Genomic DNA, 17497 nt, shown 5'->3' on the forward strand with positions numbered 1-17497 from the left:
CATGTGTCTACACAGAGGTTACTCACCATGGGGCATCCAGCACTGGGCCATCCTAGAGTTTTAGTTTTACTATAGTCTTTCCTGCTGGCACAGGAGATTTCAGTGGAACCATCTCAGTAAATTTTGCCTTCCTTGTGTGCCAGTTTCACTTAATGACCTAGGCATGATATGTCCCCAGGAGGACTGGGGAGTGGGTAAAGAGGATATGGAAATGATACGCCCTTTCCTGAACCACTGTGCAAAGTTGTAGACACCCACATGGAATCCAGGAAAAGTTCATGTGGAAGAAGAGACTTCTATATGACAGAATTCAGCCTTCCTGGTTGGGTTTTACTCATAAGGCTCTATTGATAATCCTTCTGAGGGAGTCCCTGATTCAGCAGTTCCACCCAGAGGAATTGGACACATGCAGAAAAATAAGTGCATGAGCAATGTCCTGTGAAATATTGTTTATAATAATAATAAAACCAAAAATGGAGACTAAATGCCCCCAAATAGTAAATTTGTTAATCATGGTGTATCTCTACATTAAAATACATTAAAATGTGATTACAAAATATTTAGGATATAGATATGTATCTGTTAACATGGAAAAATATACATTTGTAAAGAGTAGGTTACCAAACATTGTGCTGTTGTTGTTACTGTTCAGTCATCCAGTTGTGTCCAACTCCTTAACGACCCCATGGACTGTAGCCCACCAGGCTCTGTCCATGGGATTCCTCAGGCAAGAATACTGAAATGGGTTGCCATTTTCTTCAATTGCCATTTCCAAACAATGTGCTGGTTTTGTAAGGTCCATTTATATTTGCCTCTGAAAGGGTATATGGAAAAATATTAACAGTGATTGTCGTTGACTGGTGGAATTTTGGAAGATTTTAATCTTACATTTTCTTATATTAAGTATTTTCAGTTTTTTATTGTGTTTAAAATATGCACAATATAAAATTCACCTTTTTAACTGTTTTTAAGTGTACAGTTCAGTGGCTGTCTTAGTCCGTTTGAGCTATATTGTATAACAAATGCCACAGAATGAGTGACTTATAAAAAACAGAAACTTACTGCTCACAGTTCTGGAGGCTGGGAGTCAGATCAGGCTGTGAACATGGTCAGGTGAGGGTCCTCTTCAAGATCACAGACTTATTATTATACACTCCTGTGGCAGAAGCAGCTGGGGGTCTCTTTTAATCCCATTCATGGCTCTACCTTTGTGATCTAATTTACCTCCCAAAGCCCACCCCCCCGACCCCTTCCCCTAATGCCATCATAGGATTTCAGCATATGAGTTGGGAGAGGACACAAACATTCAGACCATAGCAATGGCATTGAGTGCATTCACTGTGTTGTATGACCGTAACCACTATTCATTTCCAGAACTTTTCCAGAGACTCTACCATTGAACACTAACTCTCCATTCATTCCCCTCACCCCAGCTGCTGGTAACTTCTGTTAACATCTTCTTGAGTTTGCCTACTCTAGGTTTCTTTTAAGAGTGGAATTGTACTGTAATTGTCCTTTTGTTGATCTTAATCTTTTTGATTTTCTATATCTTTAAAATTTAAAAAAAAAATCCGTTTTGCTCGTATAAAAGAAGAAAAGGAACAAGGAAGCCGTGAAGAGAACTGTGGTATTTGGTCTCTTGCATTTTCATTTCAGACTGGACCACAAGGACCTGGCCATCCTTGTTGCTTCTGCTGCCATCACCTGGGATGGGGGTCAAGGTCTGACCTCCATCTCAGCCGAGCAGAACAAAGGTGGACAGCCAGTGGGCGTCACAACTAATCACATTTGGGACTTAATGGTTGCTAGCAGCTGGGCCTTGGGCCCCAGGCCTCTACTGCTAAATCATCATATCCCAGGGTTTTTTGTGTGTGGTGGTGGGACAGAGAGTGTGCTTGGGATTTACTGTGCTTTAAACCTAACAGCTATCCTGTAGTGAATAAGGTCCAAACCAGATGGAAGTTGGATTGTTGATACCGTCTTCCTTAAAGAATGAGAATGAGAGCCTCAGCCTTTCTATTTGAAACATCCTTTGTGTATTCCAGATCCTGTGGCTCAGCTCAACTTACTAAATACCCACCATGGCACCTGTGGCGGCTGCTGAATGCTTTGTCCACAGGCAGGGTCAGCCTGCCTGGGATGCAGAGAAGACTTTAACTGGTGGAGTCCATGAGATCCTAAGTACTCTGGGAAAAGGGTAGTGGCCTCAGATAATCAGTGCCCTCTTCCTAAAGCTCCATGCAAGCTTTTATAGACATCTGGGCCAAGGATTGCTCTCTTGTGTGCATGGTGGGTTGTGTATTTGACAGGATAATCAGGGACATGGAGCAGAGGAGTGGAGGCAGGGGAGGTGGTATGTATGTGTGTTTCAGTCTGGTCTGAGGTGAGAGGACATCAGGAAGCGTCAGTCCCCAGAACCTGGGTACTAGGTTGCGTGACTGTATTCAGGGGTCAAGGGAGTAGGTCAAGTGGCTTTGCTGTGGGACGCCTTGTTCTATGGAAAATGCTTTAAGTTCCTCATTAATCAAGCTCCCAGAGGAAACTGCCCGCCCTCCAGCAAGTTGCTGAGAAAATGTAGGTCTGGGAGGGACAGATGTACGTACTGTGCTCTCTGGAAATTACTTTACCTGGCTCTGTCTGTTTTCTCTCTGCCCAGCTGCTCTTTGAATCCCAGACAGTGAGGGGGAAGTGAAAAGACTTTACAGAAATGGCCTTTGAAGACCATTTTGAGAAGTTCAGTTTTTCATGGTGCTGATTTTTCTTTAGGTTAGTCAGCTGGTTGCAGGACAGGAGGAGGAGAGTGTGAGTGTGGTTTTGTGTAAAACTTCCCCTGAGCCTCCTGGAAATGTTCTGGAAACCCCTGGATGAGCTGTCTCTCCTGGGTCCAAGATCTGCTGTGTGAGGCTGAATTTCCCTGCCTGTATATACTGTAGGGTGTTAACGAGGTTAAGAAAGGGTGGATATCAGATGCACCATGGCTGCCCCCAGGGGGAGGCTCAGTACTTGCTGGACCCTCCTCTGCCTGCCCTTCCTTACTGCTTCCAAGGGCAAGGAACCTGCCCATACCTGGGGGTGAAGGAAGCCAGCACTTTAGGCTTTTGCGTTTCCTATCCTGGCTCCGGGGAAGCAAGGAGGGGAAACCCTAAGATCTCTGCACACAAAGCTGAGTCTCAGTCAGTAGCACCAAAAAAGGGAAGGACCGCTGGGGTATCCTTAGGAAGGGGATGTGAGGTCAGAGATGAGTCTCAGAGAAGCACTCAGTAAACAGGAAGTGTGGCCAGAGAGAAACCTGTGCTTGTAGGAAGTGGGGCATTGGCGGCCGCCTCCCAGCTTGGCCTGGGTAAGCCAGCACTCCCTGCCGAGCTGATGGCAAGTGGAGGCTCAGAGCACGAGGGGTGACACAGATTTTGGGCCCTCCCTGTGAGACAGGGCTCCACTTGAATCTTGTAAATATTGGGCTGGAGGAGAGCTTAATTTGCCCTTCGGAAGGTAGGACTTTAAATATCCCATAAAATAACCCTCGGTTTTGAGAAATGCAGGTCAAGGAATGTTTAGTCTTATTTGCCTCCACCAACTTCCCATTCTTTGCTCGTGCCAAGTCAGTTATATGGAATTTTGCACTTCGTTGAGTTTTATCCTGTGAGGGGACACATCTTGGCAGAACCCCTTTGGGTGAAGGTGATGGAGGTGCTGCTTTAGGGAGGAAGAGGTGACTAGGCCCTTCCCTGGGGGCCTGTAGATACTGGAAGTTATCTTTCTAAGTCTTGTAGGTTCTCTGAGCTATAGTCAAAGTTCTTTATACACACACACACACACACACACACACTCCCTCTCTCTCCATACACTCTGTCATACACCCCTACCTACACATTCATTTGCACACTTACTTACACTCTCCCTCACACCGATACTTACACATTTACACATGCATACTCTCTTACACATTTACACCTATACATTTCCTCACACATCTACACCTACACATTCACACACAGAGCTTTTTCTATATGGAGTTTTTGCTTCCTTTATGTCTTTTTGGTCCCATTCCAACACCCTGCTTATTTGACATGAAGCTAAGGGTCTTTGGGTTTCCTTCTAAATATGCATCCAGAAAGTCAAAAACTTGTGGATGTAGATGAGACTTCCCTATAAACAAGTAGTTGCTCACCTGGGCCTGTGAGGTGATTGTTTAGGAGAGCGGGATTGTGGGGGGCGGGGGGTGTGATTGTCGGGGGGGGGTTTGTTGTGACTCTCCAGATCACTCATCTGGGCCTGTGAGGTGATTGTTTAGGAGAGCAGGATTGTGGGGGGCGGGGGGTGTGATTGTAGGGGGAGCGGTTTGTTGTGACTCTCCAGGTCACTCACCTGGGTCTGTGAGGTGATTGTTTAGGAGAGCGGGATTGTGGGGGGCGGGGGGTGTGATTGTAGGGCGGGGGGGGGTTTGTTGTGACTCTCCAGGTCACTCACCTGGCCACCTGCCTACTAGCATGGGAGTAGGAGACAGGTCTTCTTAGCAGGAAACAGACCATTTCCTCAGAGCTTCCACAGGCACACTGAAGAATTCAGACCAGTGTGCAAAAGGCCTGAGCAAGAAGGATCAATGCCCAAGCTGTCAGTGGAAGAAGCTGGGGCTTTTGCAGACCATGCTCCTGGCACGAGGGAGCCCACTTGACCACCTGCCGAATCTCATGTACTCGTCTGGCAGGTGTACCAGACAGAGGCTTCTCCGGGGATAGGAGTGAGGTTCCCTGTCAGCAGGGGCCTTGGAGCTATTGTTAGACCCCCAGGCATTTTCCAGAACGAGGAACAGACAGTTTGTGGGGCCCATGAGTGTGAGGAATAGCTTGTTCTGTAGACAGAGGGTGAGATATGTCTGGGCATTCATGGCCCTGTGACATTGCAAGTACCCAGGTCTCTGGGTGGGATCTCTATCTCCTGCAGGGTCTGCTTTTCCTGCAGGTTGTCTGCCAGGCCAGTCACTGACTCACCTGTCTTCCCCAGGACTCTGGGGCATTCTGTGGCCAGCAGCTGAAGCCAGCCTCCAGCTGCCTGTCCTACTTGGAGCCCCTCATGCCCAGTGCTTAGCCAAGGCACCAGAAAAGGAACACTGTTCATGTCAGCTCTGTGACCTGGGACAAGTCACACAACCTTCTGTTTCCTCATCTTTAAAGTGGGAAAGTCCTGGCTGTTCTTTTGAAGAAATGATGCTAAAGCTAAAACTCCAGTACTTTGGCCACCTCATGTGAAGAGTTGACTCATTGGAAAAGACCCTGATGCTGGGAGGGGTTGGGGGCAAGAGGAGAAGGGGACAACAGAGGATGAGATGGCTGGATGGCATCACTGACTCGATGGACGTGAGTTTGAGTGAACTCCGGGAGTTGGTGATGGACAGGGAGGCCTGGCGTGCTGTGATTCATGGGGTTGCAAAGAGTCGGACACGACTGAGTGACTGAACTGAACTGAACTGAACTGAAAGTGACAAAAATAAAGAGTTCTTTTAAGGAATAGGCAAAAGCTTTTAGAGTCTTGTTACCAGGAGCACCAGCAGCATTTGGAAGCTTGTTAGGGATATACCTTATCAGACTCCATTCCAGAAGTGTTGAATCAGAAATTGGGGGGTGGGAGAAAAGGAATCTGTATTTAATGAGCCCTCTGGGGGATTCTTTGGAAGGAATGATGCTAAAGCTGAAACTCCAGTACTTTGGCCACCTCATGTGAAGAGTTGACTCATTGGAAAAGACTCTGATGCTGGGAGGGATTGGGGGCAGGAGGAGAAGGGGACGACAGAGGATGAGATGGCTGGATGGCATCACTGACTCGATGGACGTGAGTCTGAGTGAACTCCGGGAGTTGGTGATGGACAGGGAGGCCTGGCGTGCTGCGATTCATGGGGTCGCAAATAGTCGGACACGACTGAGCGACTGAACTGAACTGGGGGATTCTGATATATATTTCTCTAGAATATGGCCGGGTCAGGTGATTTTTAGCTGAAAACTTCTTCACTGCAAGGCAGCTGTAGTAAATATAAGTTCTGTTTTGCATCAGACAGTCCTGAGTTTGAACTCCAGCTCTCTCTTCCTCACTGTGTGTCTTTGGACAAGTTATTAATACTTAACTTCTTTGTGCTTCGTTTGCTTCATGTGCAAAGTGAGACTATTAAGATTTCTTTCTACATGGGGTTGTTATGGACATTAAATGAGTCAAAACAGGTAATAGGTAGCCTGTAGTAAGCTTGCGTTTCTGTTAGTCATCTATTATTCACATTTGTTGTTTTATTATTAGCGTAGTAATATTGTTGTGATTGTTCTGTTCACTATTTGTGAGGAAAACGGGTGATCAGGGCTTCCTTTGACTAGTCTTCTGTTAGTTGTTTTTGCTGCCTGCCTCTGCATGAAAGTGCCATCCCTCCTCAGGCAGGACGCACCAACCTCTTAGTTATTTAGGTTGGTGCAAACATTTTTGTGGTTTTGGACTATAAATTTTTAAATTTAAATCATTGTAACTAGGTTTAAACACATCTTTATTAATCAAAATAGGTACCATTGCAATCACATTTTTGCCAATGAGAAATAAGTTTGTTTATTCCTGTAGCTTAAAAATCCCTGCTTTGGGATTCCACAAACTCTTGGAAAGCATTTTCTGTATTCTGTTGGTTGTGGAAGTATTTTCTCTGCAAAAAAGTGGTCGAGATGCTTGAAGAAGTGGTAGTTTGTTGGTGAGTGAAGTGAAGTGAAAGTTCCTCAGTCGTGTCCGACTCTTTGTGACCCCATGGACTGCAGCCTGCCAGGCTCCTCTGTCCATGAGCTGGTGAGAGGGCAAGTGAATATGGCGGATGAGGCAAAACTTTACAGCCCAATTCGTTAAACTTTTGAAGCATTGGTTGTGCGACATGAATTCGGATATTGTGGTGGAAAAGAATTGGGCCCTTTCTGTTGACCAATGCCAGCAGCAGGCATGGCAATTTTTGGTGTATATCATTGATTTGCTGAGCGTACTTCTCAGATGTTATGGTTTTACCAGGATTCAGAAAGCTATAGTGGATCAGACTGTCAACAGACCACCAAACAATGATCATGACCTTTTTTTGGTGTAAGGTTGGCTTTGGGAAGTGGTTTGAAGCATCTTCTCAGTCCAACTGCTGAGCTGGTCATCACGTTTTTGTCGCACGCCACAGTCCGATCAAGAAATGGTTTGTTGTTGTGTAGAATAAGAGATGACACTTTAAAGCGACAATTTTTTTGATTTGCAGTCAGCTTATGAGGCACCCACTTATTAAGCTTTTTCACCTTTCCAGTTTGCTTCAAATGTCAAATGACCATAGAATTGTCAATGCTGAGTTCTTCAGCAACTTCCCATGTGGTTCTAAGTTTCAGTGATGGCTCTCAGTTGGTCATTGTCAACTTCTGATGGCCGGCCACTACATTCCTCATCTTCAAGGCTCTCATCTCCTTTACAAAACTTATTGAACCACCACCACACTGTTCATTAGGAGTTCCCAGGCCAAATGTGTTGTTGATGTTGCAAGTTAAGAAGAAAATTGCTCGAATTTGCTTTTTGTCTAATGTCATTTCCATAATCTAAAATGAATATAAACAACAAGTAGTAAGTCATTAGCCAAAAATAAATAAATAAAGCAAGAAATATGCATTAAAATGATGCCATATAACCACATTTATTTAAGAATGCATTCCAGGATCAAACAGCAAATTTTAACAATACAAAAATTGCAGTTACTTTTGCACCAACTTACTACCTTCCCCTCTCCCTTTTCTCTAACCTCTAACATCTTTTTGGGTGCAGAGGGGCAGAGCTTTGTATTCGCAGTCATAATAAAGCTGAGGAAATGGAGTACATATACCCAGTACACTTGACCTTATCTCTCCTTTTTGTGCTGTTTAGTGCTCTTTTCTAGAGCAGAGTGACTGAGAGCCCTGTAGGTGGTTCCCTGGAGGCCTGGACACCAGGGGTGGGAAAGGAATGGAGGAGGCATGTGGGTTTGGCCAGAAAGTGGACCTTTTACTGAAGAAAGCAATGGAAGGGAAAGTATGCTGTTCCTTCCTAGGCAGTCCAGATTTTGCCATTGTCTAGGACAGGCTCAGGTGGCATCTCTTGTAATCTCTAGATCTTGGCAGGGCCCCAGGCCATAGCTCAAGTCTCCTTCCATATGTGGTGCAATAGGACTGGGGTTTCCTGTTTGCCATTGATACTTCTTCCTGCTGCCATCCTAGCGAGCTGAAGTGCAGAGGGGCAGCACTATCTCCTCTTTCACTGCCTGGTTATAAAGTGGAGTCCCTCTGGAGACCTGATGAAGCAGTGATCAATGCTCTAGTATAAAGCACCATGTCAGAGAGCTTTTTTCTCCAACCTTGGAGCTCCAGATTGTCCCCAGAGGGCAGGGCAGAGCAGGGTTCAGAAAAGGGGTAGAGAGAGGCCTCAAAAGGGGAAGCTGCAGGCCTCCAGTTGGTGTTTCATTTGCATCTGGGGCCTGTAGCTGACTTCCTGGTTTCTGTGGTGTGGTGCCCTGGTTTGCTGGATGGGGCCCCTTGCATCTGCTCTGTGCATCTTTTCTCATCCTTGGGGATGCTCTATGCGGTCCCCTCTCCCCTTTGAAGTTTGGTAATGGGAGGGGGGTGCAAAAGACAACTCATTTGTTTTTAGGAAATTCTTTTCCTTCCATTCTTGAAAGACTACTTTGAGATGCGTTTGGGGGTGTCCTCAGTTTATACAGCTCTATCTCCATCATATTTCATGGTGGCTCTCAGCCGTGGTTGTACATTGGCATGACGTGGGGAGGTTTTAAAAATGCTCATGCCTGGACCTCTTCCTGGAGGGTCTGAAGAAATTGGTCGGAGTTGCAGCCTCAACATCAGGAATTTCAAATCAACCCTCCTACCCCACTCCCTTGGCTTCCCACGTGGTGAGGTAGTAAGGAATCTGCCTGCCAGTGCAGGAGACACAGAAGATGTGGGTTGATCCCTAGATCAGGAAGATCCCTTGGAATAGAAAATGGCAACCCACTCTCATATTCTTGCCTGGAAAATTCCACCGGCAGAGGAGTCTGGTGGGCTATAGTCAAGGGGGTCTCAGAGAGTCGGACACAACAGCACACACCAACATACCCCATTCCTACTCCAAGAGAGTCAGATGAGCACCCAGAATTAGAACCTCAGATGCTGTGTGTCTTGAGGTCAACTGTTACTCCTTTCCACCTAGGTTTCAGTTGAGGCCTGGCCAAGTGCATATCCTTCTCACTGGTCAGGGCATAGCTCCGTGGGGTTTGCCCCACTGGGAATGCTTTGTGGAATAAGCCCTCCCCTTTCCCAGCCTGTCTCCCTCTTCCAGTTATATCTTCTTAGAGACTGGGACTGCCTGGGTCCTATAAATTGGCTGTTGTTCCCTCACTCCCATCCTACCCGGGGAGCTGAGGTGGGAGTCAGGATGTGGGGCCTGACTCTGGTTCTGGAAACAGGAAGACAGAAACAAAGAAGCAAAGAAACCACTGAAGAGGTTCTTCATCTCACTCTGGGCTTTCCTGCCGGGGGTTTCCCTGTTTCTGTTCTTTATTTGCCTTCTGGGACTTTCCAGTTGATCAATAAAATGAGAGACACTTGGTCTCTAGGCTGAATCAGAAGCTTTGTAGGGATTAGCCGCCTCCTGGCGATGCTCTGAAACCAGATTAGCTTCAGTGTGTTCTCTGGGCTCCCTGACAGAAAGGGAGTGAGGGCACAGGAATTTGGAGGAACCAAGAACCAAGAACAGACAAAGCTGTTCTTTTAAGACAACGTCGAATGCCTTTTCTACCTTCTTAAGCTTCCTAAGGATTTAATGCTTTCTCTTCTCATAGGAAGTTGAGCTGGTTAATTTCAAGGGCCTGGAGAGCCCCTTGTTTATTCTTGGGGAGTCTGGAAACACCTGTGAGTGGAGAGTCTGTGAAAAGAGAAAGGAAAAACTCCCTTGTGCAACAGCTACAGGGTAGCTGCAGGGTTTTTACTGGTCCAGGGCTCGGGCATCTGTCCCCGTTTCTGCAGCTCAGCCTTGCATTGCACCCATTGATGCTGGGTGGGCAGCTGTTTCCTCCCAGCTTGAGAGTGGGTGGAAGAAGGTGACAGAGCCAGGAGCTGTTTCAAGCCCTAACGTGGGGCATGTGTGGTGGTCGCTGCTGGTATCCACCCAATCTCCTTTATCTACCGCATGTTATAAGTGTGGACTATTGACAGGTCTCAGTTGCTCCCTAGTCTTGAGAACTGCTCTTCAGGGAATGCCTCGGCACTCACCCCCTCCTCCCAGGGGTGACTCTCAGCCAATGACTGACTAGTGCCAGATACAAAGGCCTGGTCTGCCTCTCTTAGAGTGGGACAGTTCCATGAAGTTGTTCACACCCTAGAGCTCCCATGGGATCAGGCTGTGGCTAGGCTCCAGTTCCTTCCCCAGCCCAGTCTTGCTTCCCTCACTTCCTTACAGGTTTCTCCTGAAGTCACTTCCTCAGTAACTCATGTGCACAAGAATCCTCTGCCTCTAGGAATTCCCTGACATAAAACAGCAGGCTAGCTTTCCTAGGGCTGACTGTTGAATCCATTGTTACCGAATAACTAATAATAAGAATGGGAATATTTTCAGGAGAGAGACACAGTGTGGGATCTGGGCCCCAAAGAGAGAAACCTCTAAGCTCAGGAGAAGAAAGAAACACTAAATGAGTGGTTTCTGTGTGGTGGTAAGTGCTGTGATGAAGGACGGGCTGAGGTGTGGGTGCCGTCCCCTCAACACTACCCAGGGATAGTGGGAACAGTTTGTAGGGGGAGGTGGTTTTGGCAGGGTTTAGGGAATGTGTGAGTTTCCTTGGGTCTGAGAAGAAGGAGTACCCTCACAGAGCATGAAAAGCAGGCCCCATAAGTTCTCTGTAGCTGGGATGTCATCATCTTCAGTAGCTTAGGAACCTTTGGTTTGTCAAGACATTGTCTTGGATCTTAGGGAAGATTGTGTCCTCAAGTTGTCCTGGGAGCAGGCAGGAAGGGTCTTCATGTGAGAAGTACTAGATTCTGCTGACAAGCTGCATGGCATCACACAGGTATTTAATGGAGCTGAGTAGAACCTAGAACATTCTGCTAGGGCATGAAGTGGTGCCAGAAGAGAGGACTGATTGGTTAGTGGCCTCAGCAAGTGTCCAGTGTCTAGGTGACTAGGAGGCTCATGTCCTGACTCTGCAAGACCAATAGTATTCATGTCTCTAGACATTTTAGCAGATGCGCTTTATAGTTAATGGGGCTTCCCAGGTGATGCTAGTGGTAAAGAACCTGCCTGCCAATGCAGGAGACATAAGAGATGTGGGTTTGATCCCTGGGTTGGAAAGATCTTCTGAAGAAGGGCACTGCAACCCACTTCAGTGTTATTCCCTGTAGAATCTTATGGACAGAGGAGCCTGGCAGTTCATAGAGTTGCAAAGAGTCGGATACAACTGAAGCCACTTAGCACACACACATGCATGCATTCCATCTTTTAACGTTTTTCTAAAGAGAAGTTGTACTGATTTAGAATTCTTGAGGGCTAAGTGGTCATGTTCACAGCGTGGGGGTTCAGTAGGTTTAAATATGTTTTAAATGTCAAAGATTATTTGTGTCAAATCTGCCCTTTCATTCCTGTCCCATGCTTTCTCTCTTCTCCTTTCTCTGTATGGGACTCAGTAAGCTGTTTCAGTTCTGTGCCTGAGATGCTGGCTGATGTGGGAAGCCCCCTCCTTCTCCTCTCTCTTACTTTCCCCTCTTCCAAGAGATGGTGAAGAGTTGTTCTGTATTCTCAAGGCAGTGTGGAAGCGATGCTTGGAAATGATCCTTACAAGGCATTTTGGAGTCCAAAAGGGCTTCATAAATTCTTGTTAACAGAGAAGACAGAAGAATTGCAACTAGCTAGCTGAGCAGATCTCTCTCTTCAAGACTGTAGATACTGGTGGGCATCCTTGGCAAAAGTGTCCAATTGAATCCATATCCCAGCCCCATCAATCATCTTCCTCTGACTCTTCCTTGTATGAGAAGCAATATTCTGTTTAAGGAAGATTGGACTGAACTCTAAATTCTGGCCTTTTGTTTGCTCTGTGTTTGCCTAAAAGTGTAGGTAAATTTAGCTAGCTTTTTTTCCCCTCTTCTGCTGGCTGGGGGTAGCCAGTGATTTGTGGTGATGGTTGGAAAGTTTATGAAGACAGATGCAGATGTTATCCTTGAGACAGACAAAGAAGGGCTTGGGCCCTAAAATCAGTTATCTGCAATTTCAGTTCAACAATATGGTAGACTGTGTAAGTATTTTCCTAACATTCCTAATCCAAGAAATGTAAAAGTCAAAACAAAAACGAAAAAGCAGGTGGGGAGAAGTCAGGCTGGAGACAAAGATTGGGCCAAATGAATCTGTGTGTGTGCTCCGTTGTGTGCAACTCTTTGTGACCCCATGGACTGTAGCCCGCCACGCTCCTCTTTCCATGGAATTTTCCAGGCAAGAATATTGCAGCAGGTTGACATTTCCTACTCCAGAGGATCTTTCCTACTCAGGGATCTAACCCACATCTCTTGCATCTCCTGCATTGGTATACCAGGCGAATTCTTTGCCACTGTGCCACCTCGGAAGCCTAGGTCAGATTTATAGTGATGGCCTTGTGAAATCACTCGCTAGGGAGAGAGCGACTTAACTTTTGAGAATTCCCACATTTGGGCCATCAGACTACTTGATGGTTTTTATCAACCTGGTAAGTAAAAAAGTATGTATGGATGTGAGAGATGGAAAGAAGGCTGAACACCAAAGAATTAATGCTTTTGAGCTGTGGTGTTGGAGAAGACTCTTGAGAGTCCTTTGGACTGCAAGGATATCAAACCAGTCAACCCTAAAGGAGATCAGCCCTGAGTGTTCATTGGAAAGGCTGATGCTGAAGCTCCAATACTTTGGCTACCTGATGAAAAGAACTGACTCACTGGAAAAGACCCTGATGCTTGGAAAGATTGAAGGCAGGAGGAGAAGGGGACAGCGGAGGATGAGATGGTTGGATCGCATCAGCAACATGAGTTTGAGCAAGCTCTGGGAGTTAGTGATGGACAGGGAAGCCTGGTGTGCTGCAGTCCATGGGGTTGCAAGGAGTCAGACACAACTGAGCAGCTGAACCGAACTGAATAGTGCTGGAGAGGACAGACATTGCAGAAGATAAACCAAGAATGGAAGGAAGAGAAGCAGCAATCAAAGCTAGTATAGGATAACATTTCCCTGGCTGGAGAAAGACTTGAATGTTCAGGATGAGGTCTGTCAATGGACAGGCACCACTAATCTGATTTCCACTCTATCTAAACTTAGGAACTGGCTCTGGCTGAGGTCCCTCATGACCTTATGTGGTAAATCAGAGACTGCTCTTTGTTTCTATTCCTTGGGTTCCCACCACCAGCTCCTGGCTCTGCTGATCACGGACTCCTTCTCTTGGTTTCCAAGATACTGTGTCTCCTCTTTTTCCTCCTCTTCCAGGGACTCTTTTTTTCCTGCCTATGCCTAACCTAGTGGGTTCATTGGATCCCTGCCCTTGGCCCTGCCCTTTAGTCCTCCCTACTCTCTCCTTGGTGACCTTGCCACTCTCCTGACCTCCCTCCCCTCAGCAGGGCCAGGATTCCCTCTCTGGGAGCTCCACACTGGCTCTTTCCTGGGGCACAGACCTGGCAGGGTTTCCTGTCTTCAGCATCATAGGGTTCCGTGACCTGCCTCAGACTCGGCCCATATTCCTCACAGCAGTGTTTGTGACTGCATGGCTACCTAGCAGCCCAGTGTAATGTGGGAATCTGGCCCTTTCCAAATCTTTTTACTGATGGAGTGTGACTTTTTTCTCTACCTCTTTAAACTCACTGGACACTGTTACTCCATCCCCACTGCCTGCTTCCCTGGGACAGGCCTCTCAATTGGTCCCTTTGCCTCTGTTTTCTTCCCTTATCCTATCTCAAAGTAAAGAGTAGAATGAGGTAATCATTCCAAAATTCAAATCAGATTACACCCTTCCCTTATAACTCCCCTTATTTTCCTGTTGCCACTGTAAAAAATGATCACAGACTTGATGACTTAAAACAACAAAAATGTACTCTCTTACCTTCTGGAGGCCAGAAGCCTGACATTGGTTTCAGTGGGCTGAAACCAAGGAGTTAGTAGGGTTGCCCTCCCTCTAGAGCCTTTGGGGAGGGGTGAGGGGGAGGGTTAATTTCCTTGCCTTTTCTCGCTGTGTTCCTTGGCTAATGGTCCCTTTCTCCATCTTTCATCCAGAGTAGCATCTTCAAATATCTTTCTCTGTTGAGGCTGTCTGTAGCAGAATCTCCCTCTGACTTTCTTTTAAGGATACGTGTGATTATATTTAAGGTCCACTCAGGTAATCTAATTAGGCTTATATAAAGAAAGCTGAGCACTGAAGAATTGATGCTTTTGAACTGTGGTGTTGGAGAAGACTCTTGAGAGTCCCTTGGACTACAAGGAGATCCAACTAGTCCATCCTAAAGGAAATCAGTCCTGAGTATTCATTGAAAGGACTGATGCTGAAGCTGAAACTCCAATACTTTGGCCACCTGATGCGAAGAACTAACTCATTGGAAAAGAGCCTGATGCTGGGAAAGATTGAAGGCGGGAGGAGAAGGGATGACAGAGGATGAGATGGTTGGATAGAATCACCAACTCAATGGACCTGAGTTTGAGTCAACTCTGGGAGTTGGTGATGGACAGGGAGGCCTGGCCTGCTGAGTCCATGGGGTTGCAAAGAGTCGGACACGACTGAACAACTGAACTGAACTGAGCTAGGTGGCCACCCACTCCAGTATTCTTGCCTGGAAAATTCCATGGACAGAGGACTATAGTGGGCTACAGTTCACGGGGTCATAAAGAGAGGGACATGACTGAGTGCACGTGTGCAGGTAATCTAGGGTAGTCTTCCTGTTTCCAGATACTTAATCACATCTGCAAAGTCCCTATCTTCATATAAAGTGACATGGACAGGTTCCAGGGATTAGGACCTAGATATCTTTGGTGGCCATTGTTCAGCCTACCACACACCCCATCCCATTGCACTTCAGAGTCCAAACTCCCTGACATGGTCAAGCTCCAGCATGTGTACTACCGCGTCTTGGTGCATGCGCCTTCTGCCTGGACCACTCTGCCCTTCACCTTTGCCAGCTCCGTCTCGTCACTGAGGTCTCAGTTTAGAGTTCACTTCCTCCAGAAAGCACCTGGGACACCACGCAAGTCCAGATTAAGGGTGTTTCCTTGTCCTTTCCAGCTTCTAAAAGCCTTTCCCACATTTCTTCTGCTCACACCCTTCTTCCTCCAGCTTCAAAGCCAGCAGGAGTGCGTTGAATCTTTTTCACATTATGTCACTATAACACTGATTTTCTGCCTGGTTTTTCCATTTAAAGTTTTGTGGCAAAACATACATAAAATGTACCACTATAACCATTTGTAAGTGTACAGTTCAGTAGCATTAAGTACATTCACATGGTTGTGCAGCCATCACATTATCCATCCACGGAACTCTTCATCCTGCAAAATTAAAACTATACCCATTAAATGTCAGTAGTAACTTGCTATTTCCCTTTCCCCAACCCCTGGCAACCACCATTCTACTTTCTTGTCTCTTTGGATTTGACCTAGGTACCTCATTTAAGCAAAATTATACAGTATTTATCATTTTGTGACTAGATTATTTCACTTGCTGTAATGTCCCCATGGTTCATCCATGTTGTAACATATGACAGGGTATCGTTCATTTTTAAGTCTGAATTGTATAGATGTATTATTAATCTAGTCATCTGCTAATAGGTACCTGAGTGGCTTTTGTTATAAATGCTATGAAGAACATGGGTGTACAAATATCATTTCAGGTCCTACTTTCAGTTCTCTGGGGTATGTACCCAGAAGTAGAATTGCTGGATTGTATGGCAGTTCTATTTTTAAGTTTTTGAGAAACTGCCATACTGTGTTTTTGTTTTGTTTTTTGTTTTTTTATATAAATTTATTTATTTTAATTGGAGGTTAATTACTTTACGATATTGTATTGGTTTTGCCATACATCAACATGAATCCGCCACGGGTATACACGTGTTCCCCATCCTGAACCCCCCTCCCACCTCCATCTCTGTACCATCCCTCTGGGTCATCCCAGGGCGCCAGCCCCAAGCAGGATAATTGCTTTACAACGTTGTGTTGGTTTCTCCCATTCAACAACATGCTGCTAAGTCACTTCAGTCGTGTCCGACCCTGTGCGACCCCACCAGGCTCCCCCATCCCTGGGATTCTCCAGGCAAGAACACTGGAGTAGGTTGCCATTCCTTCTCCAATGCATGAAAGTGAAAAGTGAAAGTCAAGCCGCTCAGCCGTGTCCAACTCTTAGCGGCCCCATGGACTGCAGCCCATCAGGCTCCTCCATCCATGGGATTTTCCAGGCAAGAGTACTGGAGTGGGAATGAGTCAGCCATAAATATACACATGTCCCCTCCTTCTTGAGCCTCCCTCTCTCCCACCCTCCATCTCATTCCACTCCTCTAGGTTGTCTCAGAGTACTAGGTTGAGCTCCCTGTGCTATACAGCAACTTTCCAATAGCTATCCATTTTACATATGGTAATGTACATGTTTCATGGCTATTCTCTCAAACCCGTCCCACCCTTTCTTTTCCCCACTGCGTCCAGTCTGTTTTCTATGTCTACATCTCTGTTTCTATCCTGAAAATATAGGTTCATCAGTACCATTTTTCTAGATTCCATGTATGTGCATTAATATACAATATTTGTTTTTCTCTTTCTGACTTACTTCACTCAGTATAACAGGCTCTAGGTTCATCTACCTCAGTAGAACTAACTTAAATGTGTTCCTTTTTATGACTGAGTAATAATTCCTTGTATGTATCTACCAGCTTCTTTATCCATTTATCTATTGATGGACATCTAAGTTGCTTCCATGTCCTATCTAGTGTAAATAGTGCTGTAAGAAACATTGGGGTGCGTGTGTCTTTTTCAGTTAAGGTTTTCTCAGGGTATATGCCCCATAGTGGCATTGCTGGGTCATATGGTAGTTTTAGTCCTAGTTTTTTTTTTTTTTTTTTTAACGCATCTCCATACCATTCTCCACAGTGGCTATGTCAACATTCCCACCAACTATGCAAGAGGATTCCCTTTTCTCCACATATTCTCCAGGATTTATTATTTGTAGATTTTTTTTGTTTTTTTTGTGTTTTTTTTGGATGATGGCCATTCTGACTGATGTGAGGTGATACCTCATTGTAGTTTTGATTTGCATTTCTCTAATAATGGGTGATATGCAGATGACACCACCCTTACGGCAGAAAGCAAAGAAGAACTAAAGAGCCTCTTGATGAAAGTGAAAGAGGAGAGTGAAAAAGTTGGCATAAAACTCAACATTCAGAAAACTAAGATCATGGCATCTGGACCCATCACTTCATGGCAAATAGATGGGGAAACAGTGGAAACGGTGACAGACTTCATTTTTTTCGGC

The 17497-nt window shown here is 45.8% G+C and overlaps 1 protein-coding gene across 3 annotated transcripts in view; it reads left to right on the top strand.

Moving 5' to 3' along the window:
• RASSF2 (Ras association domain family member 2) overlaps window positions 1-17497 on the top strand; it is a 59461-nt gene that overhangs the window by 5228 nt on the left and 36736 nt on the right. Inside the window, exon 1 of one of the 3 annotated variants that reach the window (XM_086333502.1) lies at window positions 3280-3340. The exons of 1 other annotated variant lie outside the window; for it this stretch is intronic. The gene's annotated coding sequence lies outside the window, so the exon portion shown is untranslated. Of the gene's footprint in view, window positions 1-3279; window positions 3490-17497 lie in introns of those variants that run through there. One more of the 3 variants, XM_086333501.1, reaches the window with a different exon arrangement.

This window comes from Bos grunniens, chromosome 13 (assembly GCF_055505025.1).
Source record: "Bos grunniens cultivar Pamir isolate PY7600 chromosome 13, Bosgru_T2T1.0, whole genome shotgun sequence".
In the NCBI taxonomy this organism is placed as follows: domain Eukaryota; kingdom Metazoa; phylum Chordata; class Mammalia; order Artiodactyla; family Bovidae; genus Bos; species Bos grunniens.